We start from the raw sequence: 17,931 nt of genomic DNA, 5'->3' as shown, positions 1-17,931 counted from the left end.
TTGGATTAGCTCGGTTGTCTGGATGTCTGGTTTATGATAGGCAGCGATGCCAACAGCACAGGTTCAATTCCCGAACCAGCTGAGGTTTTCCATGAAGGCCCCACCTTCTCAACCTTGCCCCTCGCCTGAGGTGTGGTGACCTTCAGGTTAAATCGCCACCAGTCAGCACTCTCTCAGTGAGAGGGAGAGCAGCTTCCTCTGGGAATTTGGCAGCTCTCATTGCCAAATGATCTCATGCCTTAATCAGACTGCCATTTCAAACCTTGAATAACACCACTGATAGCCCAACCCAGACCCCAAAACGCACCACTCGCCTTTTTGGAGGCTGTAGGTAGCAGACTCCAGCTGACTTGGAGGTGGGGAGGACTTGCTTCAGGCAAAATCCGAAGCACGTGTTATCTAAAGAATAAAGAAAAGTACCGCACAGGAACAGGTCCTTTGGCCCTCCAAGCCTGTGCCGATCATGATGCCCAAACTAATCTACAAAAAAAAAACCTTCTGCCCTTATTTGGTCTGTATCCCTCCAATATTCCAAGTGCAGTCTAACCGAGGTTTTACATGGCTAAGGCTTTGAGACATTGGAAAAGAGGCCCACTTTTCACGGCAGATTCTGAATCAGAGTTGGTAAGATCTGTGGCATTTGAATAACAAAAGTAGAAAATGTTGGAAATACTCAGCAGCTCTGCCAGAATTGGTGGAGAGGGAAACTTCAGATCTCTCCAGAACTTTAGTGCAGTTGTTTGAATCTCAGCAATGATCGAGTTACTCTGCAGATGGATCTTTGTTCCCTCCAATCTTTCCGTTTTAATGTTAATTGTATTATTTCCCCGGGTTAACAGCACTTCTCAACAATAATGTGTTGGTACTTCTGATATTCCGAACAATCCCACTGAGTGTTGGTTTTTAATGTGTGTATTGTTCAGCTTATGATGTAGGGAATGTGCATGGTATTAAATTCTACTGCATCCAACATGAACCTCCAAGATGCTTATGCATTAAATCTTAAGCTTCACTTTATGAGGAAATCCATTCATTTCCCTCAGAACCCAGAAGCCTTTTCTGATCTGAAAACAGGGATTTTTTTTTTAACCGTTCTGTTTGCTGATACAAAGGAGAATCATCTTCATGGTGTTTCGAAGTATTCGCATGTGAATTAAAAACTGATACCCGGTGTTGGAGGTAAGCACACACCTGGAGCTGGATTTTCACTCCCTGGATTGGAACGAGGTCCTTTCCAAGCTCCACAAGTCCAGTGGGAAGGGCCCAGCGGGGGGACGGGTTTCTCTGGATGGCGAGCCGGGAGATGCAGGACAACTGGTGCAGAGGCTGCTGGGTACGGAGAGGGGCTGAGCAGAAGGTGCATCGTGTTACATAGGGGTGGGTTGGATGCCCTGTCTGAGAATTAACACTCAACCAAAGAGCAGCACCTCCCTTCATAAGCTGTTAAAGTGCGTGTGAGAAATAGTACAATGTCTTCAGCAACTTCTAGTGTTCAAACCAAAATAACTATCTGAGACTCTCGCTCTGAGAGCTGAACTAAGCTGTTACTCGGCAAGTGCGGTCTGGCACTTTGGTCCTGATGACATACCAAAACCCCCTGAAAGCAGCAATGCTATCAGCAGTGGTCGGGAACAAGACGGCTACCAATGCCAGCCTTATGAATAGGGTCATACAACTGCAAGAGATAGTGCAGGTGGCGCGTCAACATAAAGAATTTCTCAGGGTCAGACGATAGAGTCGTGTGGGTGGGAATCATTCTCCCATTTCACTGTCCAGTGTCTCTCATATTGCTGGGCAACAGAAGGGAGGTAACATTCGTAGTTAATGACAAATGAAATCCCATGAGGTCAGGATGTGTATTGTTATTCGCTGGAGTTTATGACAGGAATGTCATTGACTCATTTGTATTAATCTTTACTTGATAATGCCCATCGGAAAGTTGGGCAATATGATTTGGTAAATGTATAACTGCCTTCACAGAATAACTGTTCTTCAGTGTGATATCCAGCTGTCCACATTCTTTACCTTGGTACCTCATATCATTCTTCCATTCGACCGTTTGGTTAAATAAAGTCATGTCTTAAAAATCAGTACACTACGTTCTGAGTCCTTGTATTAGCTTAAGTTTGAGCAAGTACATAGCCTTGAGAGGAAACTCCCATCTACATACCCACAATCAGATTCGTTTACAGGTTATCAAAACACCAAATTCAGATCTGATAGACTGCTGCTATTCAAATGCCTATTTCAAATTGATTGGTTAAAATTCAAAAACGGGTTTTGTTGTCTTGGCAGTGTTACTGCCTAGGCTAGCTATATAATGTTTCACTCTGTGCTCTCTGTGTACCACACATCTGCCTCTCTTCTAAATCTCTAAGCAGAGCAAAAAAACTACCTTTTTCTAAACAGACCATGCAACACTTTCTGCTCTTCACATTTTTACAATTGTTTTATAATTTTACAAACTTCACAACAACTGGCATTTTGTTGAAGTTTGAAAATAAAACAATAAAACAGTCCTCGTTCCTCGCCCCACCTGGGCTGTGGAGGCCAGGTCATTGAGTGTCTTTAAGACATAGATAGATAGGTTCTTGATTAATAAGGGGATCAAGGGTTATGGCGAAAAGGCAGGAGAATGGGGATGAGAAAATTATCAACCATGATTGAACGGCAGAGCAGACTCAATGGGCCGAGTGGCCTAATTTTGCTCCTATGTCCGATGATCTTATGGTCTTATCACAGGCAAATGGGACTTTTATTAGCAGGGTCCCTTTGGAATGTCCTGGTTGGATCTCTCTGAGGGTTCTCACTGTCATTCCTCCTCCGTTTGAGTGCCCTAGGTTGCTATTTGACTCCTTGAGGAGAAAGGACACTTGGAAGGTGATGGATAGGTTCTTGATTAACAAGGGGATCAGGAGTAATGGGGAAATGGCAGGAGAATGGGGATGAGAAAAATATCAGCTATGATTGAATGGTGGGGCAGATTCAATGGGCTGAGTGGCCTAATTCTGCTCCTATGTCTTATGGTCTTATGGTTACCTCCCCCCCCACCTTCCCTCCATACATTTGTCATGCCCCAACATGTCAACCCATGCCACTTCATGCCACCCCACCAGCCCACCACGGCCTGTCATATTATCCATGCCAACATATGCCCATCGGCCCAACTCCACAAGCCCTCACATCCTTTTTGCCATCCTCTGCCCATCTGCCCAAACCCCCATGTCTCTACATACCCTCCATGCCAACCTTAGGTGTCAAGTCATGGTCCTTTATAGCCAATCTGCCAATTTACTGTCATCCCACCTCCCCACCCTCCACCCATTTTCCTTTACATTGACCTTGTCAACTCACTCATATCCACAGCACACACCATGGGCAGACCTTTGGAGACATGCTGAGACTAAATGAAGTAAAATAAAATTCTGACTTTTTTTTAACTCATTCATCATGCTACTCCTTCAACTACATAATCCCATATCAGAACAAACATTTCAATCAAGCTTCTAATCCCTTATTTAAAAGCATAAGAATTCATGGTGCGACTAAAAAAAGTGTCCATAAGAGCTTGGAGTTGCTAATCACACTGCAAACTGAAAGGAACCCTATTGTGATAATGGAATGTTGTGAAATTAGTCAGTTGGCAAAACTCCAGTAATGATAATCCTCAGGCTTATGTCAACAAATCAAGTGTAATGGCAAGTAATGCTTTTATTTACCGTATTTTTTCATAGATTTTAAAGTGCGGGAGCTTAAAATGACTTGACAGCTCAACAATTGCTACTTTAGATATTCTTGACAGTTTTGACAATTCCTTTTGACACTTTTGCAACTTTTGACAGTCCTGACAGTTCCTCTTGACTGTTCCTCTTGATAGCTCTTTTGTCAGTTCCAATGGGCTTATGTACTTTTACACACATTCATGTCCACTTTTAACAACCCAAATGGAACCTTACCTGTCCCAAAAGACACCTCATTTCACCCACCTCATTTCTTCTGGGATCATATTTAAAGGGACACCCCACCTTTCTAAAGGACTCCACAGAATTCACCCTGACTCATTCTAAGTTGGAACTACACATGTTGTGTTACCCAGCCCTGGCTAATGGAATCCAGACATGACCAGAGGCTACAGTTTTATATCAGCAGCTGCCTCAGCGAAATCCTGACCTCAGCACATTCCAGCCCCCATTAAAAGTTATGTACCATGTCCAGGTGCAGGAGCTCCACAGCTTGGCCACTCCCACTATTGTCATGACAAAAGGAAAGCACAGGGGCACAGCAGTTAGCACTGCTGACTCACAGCGCCAGGGACGACGGTTCGATTCCCAGCTTGGATCACAGTCACTGTCTGTGTGGAGTTTGCACATTCTCCCTGCGTGGGCTCATTCTGGGTGCTCCAGTTTCCTCCCACAGTCGAAGGATGTGCAGGTTAGGTGGATTGGCCACGGTAAATTGCCCCTTAGTGTCAGGGGGACCAGCAAGGGTAAATACATGGGGTTATGAGGACAGGGCCTGGGTGGGATTGTGGTCAGTGCAGACTCGATGGGTTGAATGGTCTCCTTCTGCTCTGTAGGGATTCTATGAATTGAGGCTTTTGGCACTGTAAAAACGAAATCAGATTTTGCTCTTAAACCACTCTTTGCTGGAATACAAGCCTCGCGGGTTCTGAATTTGATCACCTTTCCTTGTGGAAATACTAACAGACTGGACTGGCTGCCAAAAAGGCAGCATCACCAGTGTCAGGGGTTCTGTCTTTTGCTTGGGACATTAAAATGAATGTTGAGGGCTGATCCGACAGAAGTCTATAAAATATTTCCAGGGCGTATAAGGATAAACTGTTTCAGGCTCCTGGGACAACAATCCAAACATTAGGGCCAAGCCGTTCAGGAGAGATGTTAGAAAACACTTTGACACTCAAGGTGGTCAAGCTTTAGAACTCTCTTCTTCAAACATAGAACATTACAGCACAGTACAGGCCCTTCGGCCCTCGATGTTGCACCGACCAGTGGAACCAATCTAATGACCCTCTAACCTAAACTATTCCAATGTTATCCATATGTCTATCCACTGACCATTTGAATGCCCTTAAAATTGGCGAGTCCACTACTGCTGCAGGCAGGGCATCCCACGCCCTTACAAACGGCAGTGGATTCTGCTTCAATTGTTAGGCTTAAGCCTAAGATGGACAATTTTTTATTGAGCAGGTATATCAAAGGGATGTGGGCCTAGGCCACGTACATGGAGTTAGGCCACTGATCAGCCATGATCTTATTGAATGATGGAGCGGATTTGAGGGGCTGATCCAGAATCCATATAATCCTAACAGTGCAGAAGGAGGCCATTCAACCCATCTCGGTCTGCACCGAGTACAATTCCATCCAGGCCCTACTCTGGTAACCCCACACATTTACCCTGCTAATTCCTTCTGACATTAGAGTCAATCAACGGCCAATCAACCTAACCCACACATCTTTGGACTGTGGGAGGAAACCAGAGCACCGGGAAGAAACCCACGCAGACGCGAGGAGAATGTGCGAACTCCACACAGACAGTGACCGGAAGTCGGAATTGAACCCAGGTCTCTGGCGCTATGAAGCAACAGTGTTAACCGCGGTGCCAGCGGGCCGCCTAGTGAAGCCACTCGTGAGTTAACATGAATTATCCATGGGGGTGCTCTCCCTAATGTTTATCCCTCAATGGACCAGAGGATTGTGAAATCATACAATGATACAGCATGGAAACGAGGCCGTTCAGCCCATCACAGCTCTTCAGTGAAAGTGAGCCACATCATCACCTAGCCCGCCGCCCAACATTGCATTAGCAGCAATAAGCTTCAAACAATCGTTCATCGGCCGTGAAGTGAGGCTGTGAAAGTTGCTGTAGAAACACAGCAGAAGTGATAAACTAGGCACAGAGAGCTGGGAGACATTGTCCTCACGGTTTGCTGCTCTCCGCTGCCGAATGACTGAAAGCGCTGGGAGTTTGCGAGTTAGCAACTTAAGTCTCCAGAAGCAGCCGCAGTCTGCACAAACATCTTGGTATCATTGATCTCCAGCGAACAGCCTTTCGAAGAGCAGAAGGGGTGAAACAGCTGTTCCTCCTCATAAAATGCCTGCTACTTTGCATAATATGTAGGCTGCCGTAAGAAAATGATTTATTGCACTGTACCCACTGGTTCAGGGCACCGTCATAAATACTGTGGATATGCCAGTAGCGTTCTTAATTAGAAGTGGCCAGAAGGCTGTCAAGTATTCACACACTTGCATAGAATGTGTGGGGGAGGCCCAGTGGTATTATCGCTAGTCTATTAATCCAGAAGCCCAGCTAACATTCTGGGTGCCATGGGTTCGAATCCCGCCATGGCAGATGGTGGAATTTAAATTCAACTAAAAAAAACATCTGGAATTAGGAATGTACCGATCACCGTGAAACCATTGTTGGAAAACCCCATCCAGTTCACTAATGTCCTTTAGGGAAGGAAATCTGCTGGTCTGGCCTACATGTGACTCCAGAGTCACAACAAGGTGGTTGACCCTGAACTGGCCTGGCGAACCACTCAGTTCAACCACAACAAGGGATGGGTATTTGATGCTGTCAGCCAGTGAGACCCCTATCCCATGAATGAAAGAAAAATTACAGCAGCGAAACAGGCCATTTAGACCAACTGATTACTAGGGAGCGTAGGTTTAAGATGCGAGGAGCGAAGTTTAAAAAAGAGATGTACGAGGCAGATTTTTTTTACACAGAGAGTAGTGGGTGCCTGGAACTCACTGCCAGTGGAAGCAGGTACGGCAGTGACTTTGACAAGTATATGAATAGGATGGGAATAGAGGAATAGGGTAGGGCATTTTGGTTAAGTCGGGTAGTATGGTGTAGTAGTATGAGTGAAAGGGATTAAAGGTTATGGGGAAAAAGCAGGATTAGATTATTGCGTTGGATGATCAGCCATGATCGTAATGAATGGCAGAGCAGGCTCAAAGGGCCAAATGGCCTTCTCCTGCTCTTATATTCTATGACTAGGCCATTTGACCCTTCGAGCCCCATTGTCATTCAATGTGACCATGGCTGATAATGCACTTTCAGTACCCACTCCCTCTTTGTCTCCATACCCCTTAATCCCTTTAGCCAGAAGGGCCACGTCCAGCTCCCTCTTGAACATATCCAACAAACTGGCCCCAACAGCTTTCTGTGGTCGAGGATTCCACAGGTTCACAATTCTACGCGAAGAGACAACTCACTGAGCGAGTAAAGATTTGCAGAGCTGCAGGGAAAGGGGAGGGGACTGAGACTAGCTCAGTGACTCCTGAGGGGCAGCACAGACAATTTGGACTGAATGGCCTCCTCCTCCTGCTGATGATTTAATTGAGGTGCCGGCTGAGCAGTTCAGTTCCACTGTCACCCCCCACCCCCCCTTGCCATTGCTCGCCACACGTGGCGATGTGCTCATTGTTCAGAGGAGATATCCCACTGATAACAGCATTGAGTCGCTGACATGGTGAGAGCAATAATTAGTGTCGAGAGCCGCGCACAGGGGAAGGCGGAGGCGGGGCCCTGCCGTGTCTGAATGGATGACTCAGCGCTTCGCTTCAAAGTGGGGAGAGAAAGAGAAAAAGCTTTCAGAGAGCAAGCTTTGTCACAGCTTAACAAAAACATTTCTATTGAACGGCAGAGCTAAAGGTTGTTATTTTGTGTGTGTGTGTATGTATGTGTCGAGGTGCAAAGTTTAAAATAGAGAGAAGTGACATTCAGCTTTCCACACTTGGAGACCGGCTGGCTGGCAAATGATTGTCCGCAGTTGCCCTCTCATAGTTTCCTTCAAGCAGTCGGATGAATCTTGCTAATCCTCAGTTTAGCTAGAGGGAGATCACCGAGTTATGGATTCATACAATGCAGAAGAGGCCCATCGAGTCTGTGCTGACACATTCAAAACACCTGAACTCTCACCGAATCCCATTTACCAGCACTCGGCCCGTAGCCCTGAATGTTATGGTGTGCCAAGCGCTCATCCAGGTATTTTTTCTAAAGGATGTGAGGCAACCCGCCTCCCCCAACCTCCCAGGCAACGCATTTAGGTGTAGACAAAGGTCATGGGTAGAGGAGGGCACTCATAATGTTAAAATGGTGGCACGGCCTCGTTGGGCCGAAGGGCCTGTTTCCCATGCTGTGTTGTTCTTTGTTCTATTCCAGACTGTTACCACCCTCCGGGTAAAAAAGCTTTTCCTCACATCCCCCCTAACCCTCACCTTGAACCTATGTCCCCTTGTGACTGAACCTTCAGCAAAGGGGAACAGCTGTTTCTTATCCATGCCCCTCATAATTTTGTATATCTTGATCAGGTCGCCTCTCAGTCTTCTCTACTCCAACGAAAATATCCCAGTGCTACCCAACCTTTTTTAATTACTCATTGGTGGGACATGGGTGTCGCTGACTGGCCAACATTTATTGCCTCTGTTCACAGCTTAAATGTTCCATCCCAGGCGAACCTCCTCTACACCCCCTCCAGTGCAAACGCATCCTTCCTATAATGTGGTGACCAGAACTGCACACAGTACTCTACCTGTGGCCTCATCAAAGTTCTGTACAACTCCAACGAGACTTCCCTGCTTTTGTAATCTAATCTAATCCAGTGGCCACGAGGTGGAGATGCCTGAGTTGGACCGGGGTGGGCACAGTAAGAAGTCTCACAACACCAGGATAAAGTCCAGCAGGTTTATTTGGAATCACGAGCTTTCGGAGCACTGCTCCTTCATCAGGTGAGTGGAGGTTAGTTCACAAACATGGCATATATAGGCATCACCAGTCTTTGCCGAGCAGCAGGAGCTTGGCGTGAGCAGCTGGTAAGATCTTGCCCGATGTATATTCTTGCCCAGGGTCTGCCTGGCCGCTCCCAAGGATGGGGGGGGGGAGGGTGTGGTCACTGCATGATCTCAAGAAAGTCTATACAGTGAAGGAAGCATTGTTGCGATGCAGGAAAGGTGACAGACAAGTGGAACAGAGCAAGATCCCATTAACAGCAATATGATCACGACCTGATCACTTTGTGTTCGGTTGTAATGTTGGTTGAGGGGAATGCAGGGTTGCCAGTAACAAAAGTTTGTTTATTTATTAGTCACAAGTGAGGCTTACGTTAACCCTGCAATGAAGTTCCTGTGAAATTCGCCACATTCCAGCGCCTATTCATGTCAATGCACCTAACCAGTCTATGGGAGGAAACCAGAGCACCTGGACGAAACCCATGCAGACACCAGGAGAATGTGCAAACTCCGCACAGACATTGATCCAAGCCAGGAATCAAAATCAGTCCCTGGTGCTGTGAGACAGCAGTGCTGACCACTGTGCCACCGCGCTGCCCAAACTGGCACCCTTAAGAATATTTATACAATAAATGGCAGAACCCTGAAGAGTATTAACAGGCAGAGAGATCTTGATGTACAGGTACACAAGTCATTGTAGGTGGCAATGCAGGGTGGGGAGGTAATCAAGAAGGCATACGGCATGCTTGCATTCATCGGCCGGGGCATTCAGTTTTAAAATTGGCAAGTCATGTTGCAGCTTTATAGAACCTTAATTAGGCCACACTTAGGCCCCGCCTCCGCCTTCCCCTGTGAGCGGCTCTCGACACTAATGTGTTAAATTCTGGTTGCCACACTACCAGAAGGGTGTGGAGGCTTTGGAGAGGGTACAGAAAAGATTTACCAGGATGTTGCCTGGTTTGGAAGGCGTTAGCTTTGAGGAGAGTTTGGAGAAACTTGGTTTGTTCTCACCGGAACAATGGAGATTGAGGGGTGACCTGATAGAAGTCTACAAGATTATGAGGGGTATGGACAGAATGGATAGTCAGAAGGTTTTTTCCCAGAGAGGAAGAGTAGGGGGCATAGGTTTAAGGTGCGAGGGGCAAGGTTTAAAGGTGTACGAGGCAGATTTTTTACACAAAGAGTGGTGGGTGCCTGGAACTCGCTGCCGGGGGAAGCGGATACGATAGTGACTTTTAAGGGGTGTCTAACAAAATACATGAATAGGATGGGAATAGAGGGGTATGGTTCCCGGAAGGGTAGGGGGTTTTAGTTCAATCAGGCAGCATTTGCGGTGCAGGCTTGGAGGGCTGAAGGGCCTGTTCTTGTGCTGTAATTTCCTTCGTTCTTTGTTTTCTGTTAACAAATCACCTTGCAGCTTGTCAACTCTTAAAACGGTATGTTGTGTCCATTAAACCTCAGCAGCGAGATCACTCCACCTTATTCTTTTGTTAAATGGTTTTCTCTTGAGAAATAATTCCAGCGGCTTACTTTAAATCTGTCTCAGCGTTTGAAAGCCTTCAGACAGCAGGTTAGATTCCAAGAGTAATAGTCTATTGATTTCTTTTCCCCAAAATATTTCTTATTCCGAGAACAAGCCTCTTTCCACTGTTTACTAATCCTTCTGTAAATCACCCTGCATCCGAAGAGAACGCTAAAGCGCGTCTTAAACGCAAGAGGTTAATATTGATTGGTCTTATTTCATCGAGTTAGAAAGCAAAACTGAGCGTTGGTATGGAAATAGTCTGCCAAGAAAATCTCACCGTGCTGGCCATTGAATATTTGAGGAGTTACATTTTTTAAAGAGGACTCAAAAACAGATGGACCTTGGGATTCACACGCTGGTGGTCAGACAAGTTGATAAAGCCTTTTTAAAGACCTTATGGCCATACAAGGTTTTGTAAACAGTGGTATAGAGTACTAATGCAAGGGTGTTACGTTCAACCTTTGTAAATCACCATGGGACTTAAATGGAGCATTGTGTCTAATTCTGGGTACAACACTATAGGAAGGATGCCAAGACCTTAAGAGCGAATATTTACTCAAATGATAGCAAAGAGAAAGGACTGCGTTTATGTAGGTGGATTAGTAAATCTCTCCTCAAAACCCAAGAGCTTAAATGGAGATTTAACAGAGGTGCTGGAAACATTTTGGGAGTCATAGGATTTAGGAGCAGAAGTAGGCAGTTCAGCCCTTCGAACCTGCTCCGCCACTCAATCAGATCATTGCTGATCCCTCCCTGGTCTCAAATCCACCTCCCCACCCGTTTCCAGTATCCCTTTAACCCATGTTTTTAAAATCAGGAATTTCCTCTTGAAATAATTTAATGAAAGTCACAAGGTGAGTCGCCTGCCACGGATTATCCAGCGTCTAACTTGGTCTTGTAGCTATAGAATTTATGTAGCTGGATCCAGGTAAGTTTTTGGTCAACGCTGGGAGATTCAGTGAAGGTAATGCTGTTAAATGTAATGGGGAGCTTGTTAGGTTCTGTCTTTTGAAGGTGGTCTTCGCCTGGCATTTGTGACTGAAATCATTGGCAAAGTGACTCGAGGCTGGAGGGACTGAGAAAGACTTTATGTCTTTCAGACTGTACGAGGAAACCGGAGCACCCGGAAGAAACCCAGGCAGACACGGGGAGAATGAACTCCACACAGACAGTGACCCAAGCCAGGAATCAAACCCGGGTGCCTAGCACTGTGAGGCAGCAGTACTAACCACTGTGCCACCCCAAAGATGGCAGATTTCCTCCCCTAAAGGGCATAAGTGAACCAGATGTGTTTTTATGGCAATCGACAATGGTTTTGCGCTGATCATGAGGCTTTTAATTGCAGATTTTTTATTGAATTCCAATCTCACCATCTGTGGTGGGGTTTGAACCCGAGCATTACCCTGCCTCTCAGGATTACTAGTTCAGTGACAATACCACGGCGCCACTGCCTCCCCTTATCAAATTGATGCATGAACTGATTGTTCCATTCCCCAGGCACTAGCTCACCCTGCCATCACAGACTCTGAAAATGCAAAAGGTTTATAAAAACAGCAAGTTAAGCTAATGAAAGAATTCCCTCATCCCCACCGCCCGCCCCCCTCCTTGTTCTCTGATTATTCTCAGAAGGATTTCTCAACCACAAGTTCTTCTGACTTCTGAGAATAAAACAGATTAAGAGTCAAGCAATATGCGACAGTCAATAGTTTCTGTTCAGTTGGGTGTAAACAGACTCCCTGTAATGATAAGTGACTCTACAGTTTATCAAAATCTATAACACAGGGAGCAACAGATATCTGGCAGCAACAGCCAGTACTGTAGCACAATCAAAGCGTTTCTTCAGCACTGCACTTTATCGAGTCATTCTCCCTTTGGCTGCTTGTCTCATTGTATCCCATTGTTTCATCGAACAACCACATCAACTTGCATCTGCGTAACACCTTTTTAATGTTGGAAAAGCCTCGGGACGCTACACGGAAGCGGTTATCAAACAAAGCCGAACACCAATCCACATGAAAGGCGGTTGAGACAAGCGTTGGGTCAAGAAGATAGGGTTTTAAGCAGGGAAGGGAAAGGTGGGCAGATGGAGAGATTGTGTGGGGTTTGGGGGGGTGGAATTACAGGACTAAGGGTCTAGGTAGCAGCGCCGCTAGTGTTAGCAGGATATGAATTGGGGATTTCCGCAGTAATGTCTGAATTCCAACACTCCTGTGTCAAAACTAATGGATATGGCTGAGGAGTGGCATTTTTGAAATACCTTCTTTCACAGGACTGCTGACTAGGGCAGCATTTATTGCTCATCGGCGGCACGGTGGCGCAGTGGTGGGGCGGCACGGTAGCACAGTGGTTAGCACTGCTGCTTCATAGCTCCAGGGACTTGGGTTCGATTCCCGGCTTGGGTCACTGTGTGTGTGGAGTTTGCACGTTCTCCTCGTATCTGTATGGGTTTCCTCCAGGTGCTCTGGCTTCCTCTCACAGTCCAAAGATGTGCGGGTTAGGTTGCTTGGCCATGCTAAAATTGCCCCTTAGTGTCCTGAGATGCGTAGATTAGAGGGAATCTGTGTCCCACAACAGTAGTCCAGCCCCTGAACTACTGGCCTATTGAACCAGAACTAGGAGGGAGCTGTTTAAACTTTATTTATTAGTGTCACAAGTAGGCTTACATTAACACTGCAATGAAGTTACTGTGAAAATCCCCTAGTCGCCACACTTTGGTGCCTGTTCGGGTACACTGAGGGGAAATTTAGCACGACCAATAGAATTTAGCACCCTAACCAGCACATCTTTCGGACTGTGAGGGATAAGTGGAGCAGTCAAGGGGTGGAACCTGCAGACTCCACGCAGATAGTGACCCAAGCCAGGAATCGAACGCAGATTCCCAGCGCTGTGGGGTAGCAGTGTTAACCACTGTGCCACCATGTTGCCCTGGGGTTCTGAGTTGGAAGGCTGAGTGTTCAAACGCCACCCCAGAAGTATTAGCGCAAAACAGGCCAAATTTGGATGAGTGCGGGGTTGAGGCCTTGGAGGACGGCGAGCAATTTGGCTTCAAGGCAATCGACCAGCATTCAGACTTTCCATTCAGACTGCAGAGTGTTTTAAACACGGATAGATTTATACGCGGCAGCCAGATGTTTTTTTTTCAGCGGGAGTCTTAGTCGGTTAGTTCTGTTAAAGTCCAGAACATGAAAAGAACAAAAAGAATCAACCTCTAGGTCCCTTTTCCAACAGAGAGAATTAGATTCTGACAAGTAATGGATCGCTCATTAAAATGAAGGGGTGAGTTTTTGTACTGCAAGCTCACATGAGGGAGGTTTGCCTGGAGGGTACATGTATCGAGAAATTGGAAGTGTTCCCGGGGAGTGAGAATCGCTCCAAGGTTCAGTCATGTCTTTTTCATTTGGAAGAAAGTGGACGCTCCCCCCCCCCCCCCCCCCCTGTGCTCTTGCTGTAATTATAAATACTGAACAACTTACAGACTAAGAGGCGCAGTCACAGGCAGCGAGTGTAAATTAGTCCCTGAATCAATATCTTGTAAGTAGATGCTGTACGGCATAAATGCTGGTTGTGTATGTGAAGAGATTTTGCTGGAGGTTCTATTAATGAGAATTAAATTCAATTCACATGAAGAGCCCTTGTTGAGAAACCCTTCATTTGTCATTTGAATGCAAATCAAACAGTTCCATTAAGCGAGTCTTGTTCACGTCTTCAGCAGTACTGCAAGATCCCATTACGCACTCGCAGGCGATTAAAATGCTTCGGCATGTTAAAACCGAGATAGATTTACCTCAGGGACGCATTCCCTGACCGAACAATGTGGCTCCAAACCCTGTTCCCGTGAAGAAAATGTATTCTGCCCTCCGTAACTCATTGACCACTCTTCCCACCCATTCCCCCCACCCCCAACTCATAATGTGACGACTAGTTTTGATTCTCATCCAATCCGTTCTGTCCTTCTTTTTCCTTTCCCCTTCTCTCTTTCCTTTCCCATCCACACTTCCTTCATTTCCTTTGCATGTGAAGTGCTATGGGACATCTTAAAGGATGCACAGGGTAGCCTGTAAATGCAAATCTCAATGACTTAGGAGAAACTATGAAGCTGGGCTAGCGCTTAATATAAAAAAGGATAGCAAGAGTTTTTATAAATATATAAAAAGGAAGAGGCTGGCTAGGGTGAATGTTGGTCCTTTAGAGGATGAGAAAGGGGACCTAGTGGTAGGGGATGGGGATATGGCTAAGGTATTGAATAACTTTTTTGTTTCTGTCTTCACGGAGGAGGACGTTAATAATTTGCCGGGTGTTAGCGATGGAAAGGTAGTAGGACTGGAGGGTCTTAATGACATTACTGTTACTAGAGAGGCGGTGCTCGACAGACTGGAGGGGGCTGATTGTGGACAAGTCCCCAGGACCGGATGGAATGCATCCGAGGGTTCTGAAAGAAATGGCGGAGGTGATAGTGGATGCCTTGGTGGTTATTTTCCAGACGTCGCTGGATTCCAGGGAAGTGCCGGATGATTGGAAAACGGCTAATGTTACGCCGTTGTTTAAGAAGGGTGGCAGGCAAAAGGCGGGGAATTATAGGCCGGTTAGTTTAACGTCTGTGGTAGGTAAAATGTTAGAATCTGTCATTAAGGAGGAAATTGCGAGGCAGCTTGAAGGGAATTGCTTGATAGAGCAGACGCAGCACGGTTTCATTAAAGGGAAGTCGTGTCTGACAAATTTACTGGAGTTCTATGAGGATGTGTCTAGGGCGATGGATAGAGGAGAGCCGGTGGATGTGGTCTTTCTAGATTTTCAGAAGGCGTTTGACAAAGTACCTCACAAGAGGTTATTGCAGAAGGTCGCGGGACATGGAGTTGGGGGTAGGGTGTTAGCGTGGATAGAGGATTGGTTGTCAAATAGGAGGCAGAGAGTGGGGGTCAACGGGTGCTATTCGGATTGGCGGATGGTGACTAGTGGAGTGCCCCAGGGGTCGGTGCTGGGGCCTCAGCTTTTTACCATTTATATAGATGATCTGGAGGAGGGAACCGAGTGTAGTGTTGAAATTTGCTGATGACACCAAGATTGGGGGAATGGCAAATTGTGCGGAGGGTGTGGAGAGTCTACAGAAGGATCTAGATAGGCTGGGCGAATGGGCCAGAAAATGGCAAATGGAATTTAATGTTGGCAAGTGTGAGGTGGTCCACTTTGGTAGGAAGAATGGTAGGAAGGACTATTACTTACGGGGCGAAAAACTGCAGCAGGCGACGGTGCAGAGGGACCTCGGGGTCCTTGTGCATGAGTCGCAAAAACCCAGCTTGCAGGTGCAGCAGGTGGTCAGGAAGGCGAATGGGATGCTGGCCTTCATAGCGAGGGGGATTGAATATAAAAGTAGGGAGGTCTTGCTGCAGCTGTATAGGGCATTGGTGAGGCCGCAGCTGGAGTACTGTGTGCATTTTTGGGCGCCGCACCTGCGCAAAGATATTTTGGCCTTGGAGGGAGTGCAGAGGAAGTTTACTAGGCTGATACCGGAGTTGAGGGGGTTGAGCTATGAGGAGAGGCTGAATAAACTGGGCTTGTACTCGTTAGAGTTTAGAAGAATGAGGGGAGATCTCATTGAGACGTATAAGATGATGAATGGGATGGATAGGATAGAGGTGGAAGGACTCTTCCCGCTCAAAAAAGACAGTAGGACTAGGGGGCACAGCCTCAAGATAAAGGGGAGGCGGTTTAGAACGGAGTTGAGGAGGAACTTCTTCACTCAAAGGGTGGTGAATCTCTGGAATTCTCTGCCCGTTGAAGTGGTGGAGGCTGCCTCGCTAAATATTTTTAAGAAGCGGGTTGATGGGTTTTTGATAAGAGAAGGGATTAAGGGTTATGGGGAGAGGGCGGGAAAGTGGAACTGAGCCACGACAGATCAGCCATGATCTTATTGAATGGCGGGGCAGGCTCGAAGGGCTAGATGGCCTACTCCTGCTCCTATTTCTTATGTTTCTTATTTCTTATATTCAAAGGGTGGTGAATCTCTGGAATTCTCTGCCCGTTGAAGTGGTGGAGGCTGCCTCGCTAAATATTTTTAAGACGCGGGTTGATGGGTTTTTGATAGGAGAGGGGATTAAGGGTTATGGGGAGAGGGCGGGAAAGTGGAACTGAGCAGCGACAGATCAGCCATGATCTTATTGAATGGCGGGGCAGGCTCGAAGGGCTGGATGGCCTACCCCTGCTCCTATTTTTTATGTTCTTATGTTCTTATTTTCTTATATCGGACTGGGGTGGGCACAGTAAGAAGCCTCACTTAGGTTAAAGTCCAACAAGTTTAAAGCTTTTTGAAGCGCTGTTGCTTATCTAATCTGTAATTACCTTGCAGTCGTGTCTTTTGCCTGTGTATGCCATGTGTGCTTGGTATGGCTCCTGCTCTGCCCAAGACCGCAATGAACTACAAAAGTTTGTGAATGTAGCCCAATCCATCACGCAAACCAGCTTCCCATCCATTGATTCTGCCTACACTTCCTGCTGCCTTGGTAAAGCAGCCAGCATTGTTAAGGACACCACATAGCCCCAATATTCTTTTTTCCACTTTCTTCCATCAGGAAAAAAGATACAAAATTCTACAGTCACGTACCAACCAACTCAAGAGCAGCTTCTTCCCTGTTGCTGTCAGACTTTTGAATGGATCTACCTCGCATTAAGTTGATCTTTCTCTGCATCCTAGCTATGACTGTAGCACTACATTCTGCACTCTCTTGTTTCCTTCTCTATGAATGGTATGTTTTGTCTGTATAGCAGGCAAAAAGCAATATTTTTCACTGTATGTTAATACATGTGACAATAATAAATCAAATCAAATGTATATGAACTAACCTCTACTCACTCAATGAAGGAGCAGCACTCCGAAAGCTCGCGATTCCAAATAAATCTGTTGGACTTTAACCTGCTGTTGTAAGACTTCACGCTGGGAATCGGTTTCCTTTCTTAAACCCACTCACCTTTCACAACAATCATCTTTACATTTTATTCCTGGTACAAAGTGAAAATGAAAAGATTTATTTAGCTCAGTTATTGTAATGTGTGGCCATGGGATTTGAATTCTAGAGTACATAGGGGAGAAAGAAAGGAAAGTGTGCAGAATATAGTACTATAGTTACAGCTAGGGTGAAGAGAATGATCAGCTTACTGATCAGCGTAAAGGAATTCCATTCAGAAGCCTGATGAACAGCATGGATGCAGCTACATTGAATCTGTAGAAAATTATAAGGAAGAAGTGTTAGGGTTGGATAAAAGGGGGACAAGAGGAGGCCTATGTGGAGAACAAATACTGTGGTGGAACTACTGCATCCATGTTTTACAATCTACGCTGAATTGAATTGATTTATTATTGTCACATGTGATGCAGTGAAAAGTACTGTTTCTTGCGCGCTATACAAATACAAAATACCATTCATAGAGTACATAGGGGAGAAAGAAAGGAAAGTGTGCAGAATATAGTGTTGTAGTTACAGCTAGGGTGAAGAGAATGATCAGCTTACTGATCAGCGTAAAGGAATTCCATTCAGAAGCCTGATGGCGGCAGGGAAGAAGCTGTTCTTGAGTTAACTAGTACATGACCTCAGACTTCTGTATCTTTTCCCTGATGGAAGAAGGTGGGAGAGGGTATGTCCGGGGTGCATGGGGTCC

General features: G+C 46.0%; 1 protein-coding gene across 1 annotated transcript in view; it reads left to right on the top strand.

Annotated features, from left to right (window-relative positions):
• The window catches only part of LOC145346307 (dedicator of cytokinesis protein 2-like), a 1,149,449-nt gene that overhangs the window by 449,616 nt on the left and 681,902 nt on the right, over positions 1-17,931 (top strand). The window lies entirely within an intron of this gene.

The sequence above is a fragment of the Carcharhinus amblyrhynchos genome, chromosome 1 (genome assembly GCF_965287045.1).
Source record: "Carcharhinus amblyrhynchos chromosome 1, sCarAmb.v2.hapA, whole genome shotgun sequence".
Lineage (NCBI taxonomy): Eukaryota > Metazoa > Chordata > Chondrichthyes > Carcharhiniformes > Carcharhinidae > Carcharhinus > Carcharhinus amblyrhynchos.
This window is presented reverse-complemented; position numbering and strand designations above follow the sequence as displayed.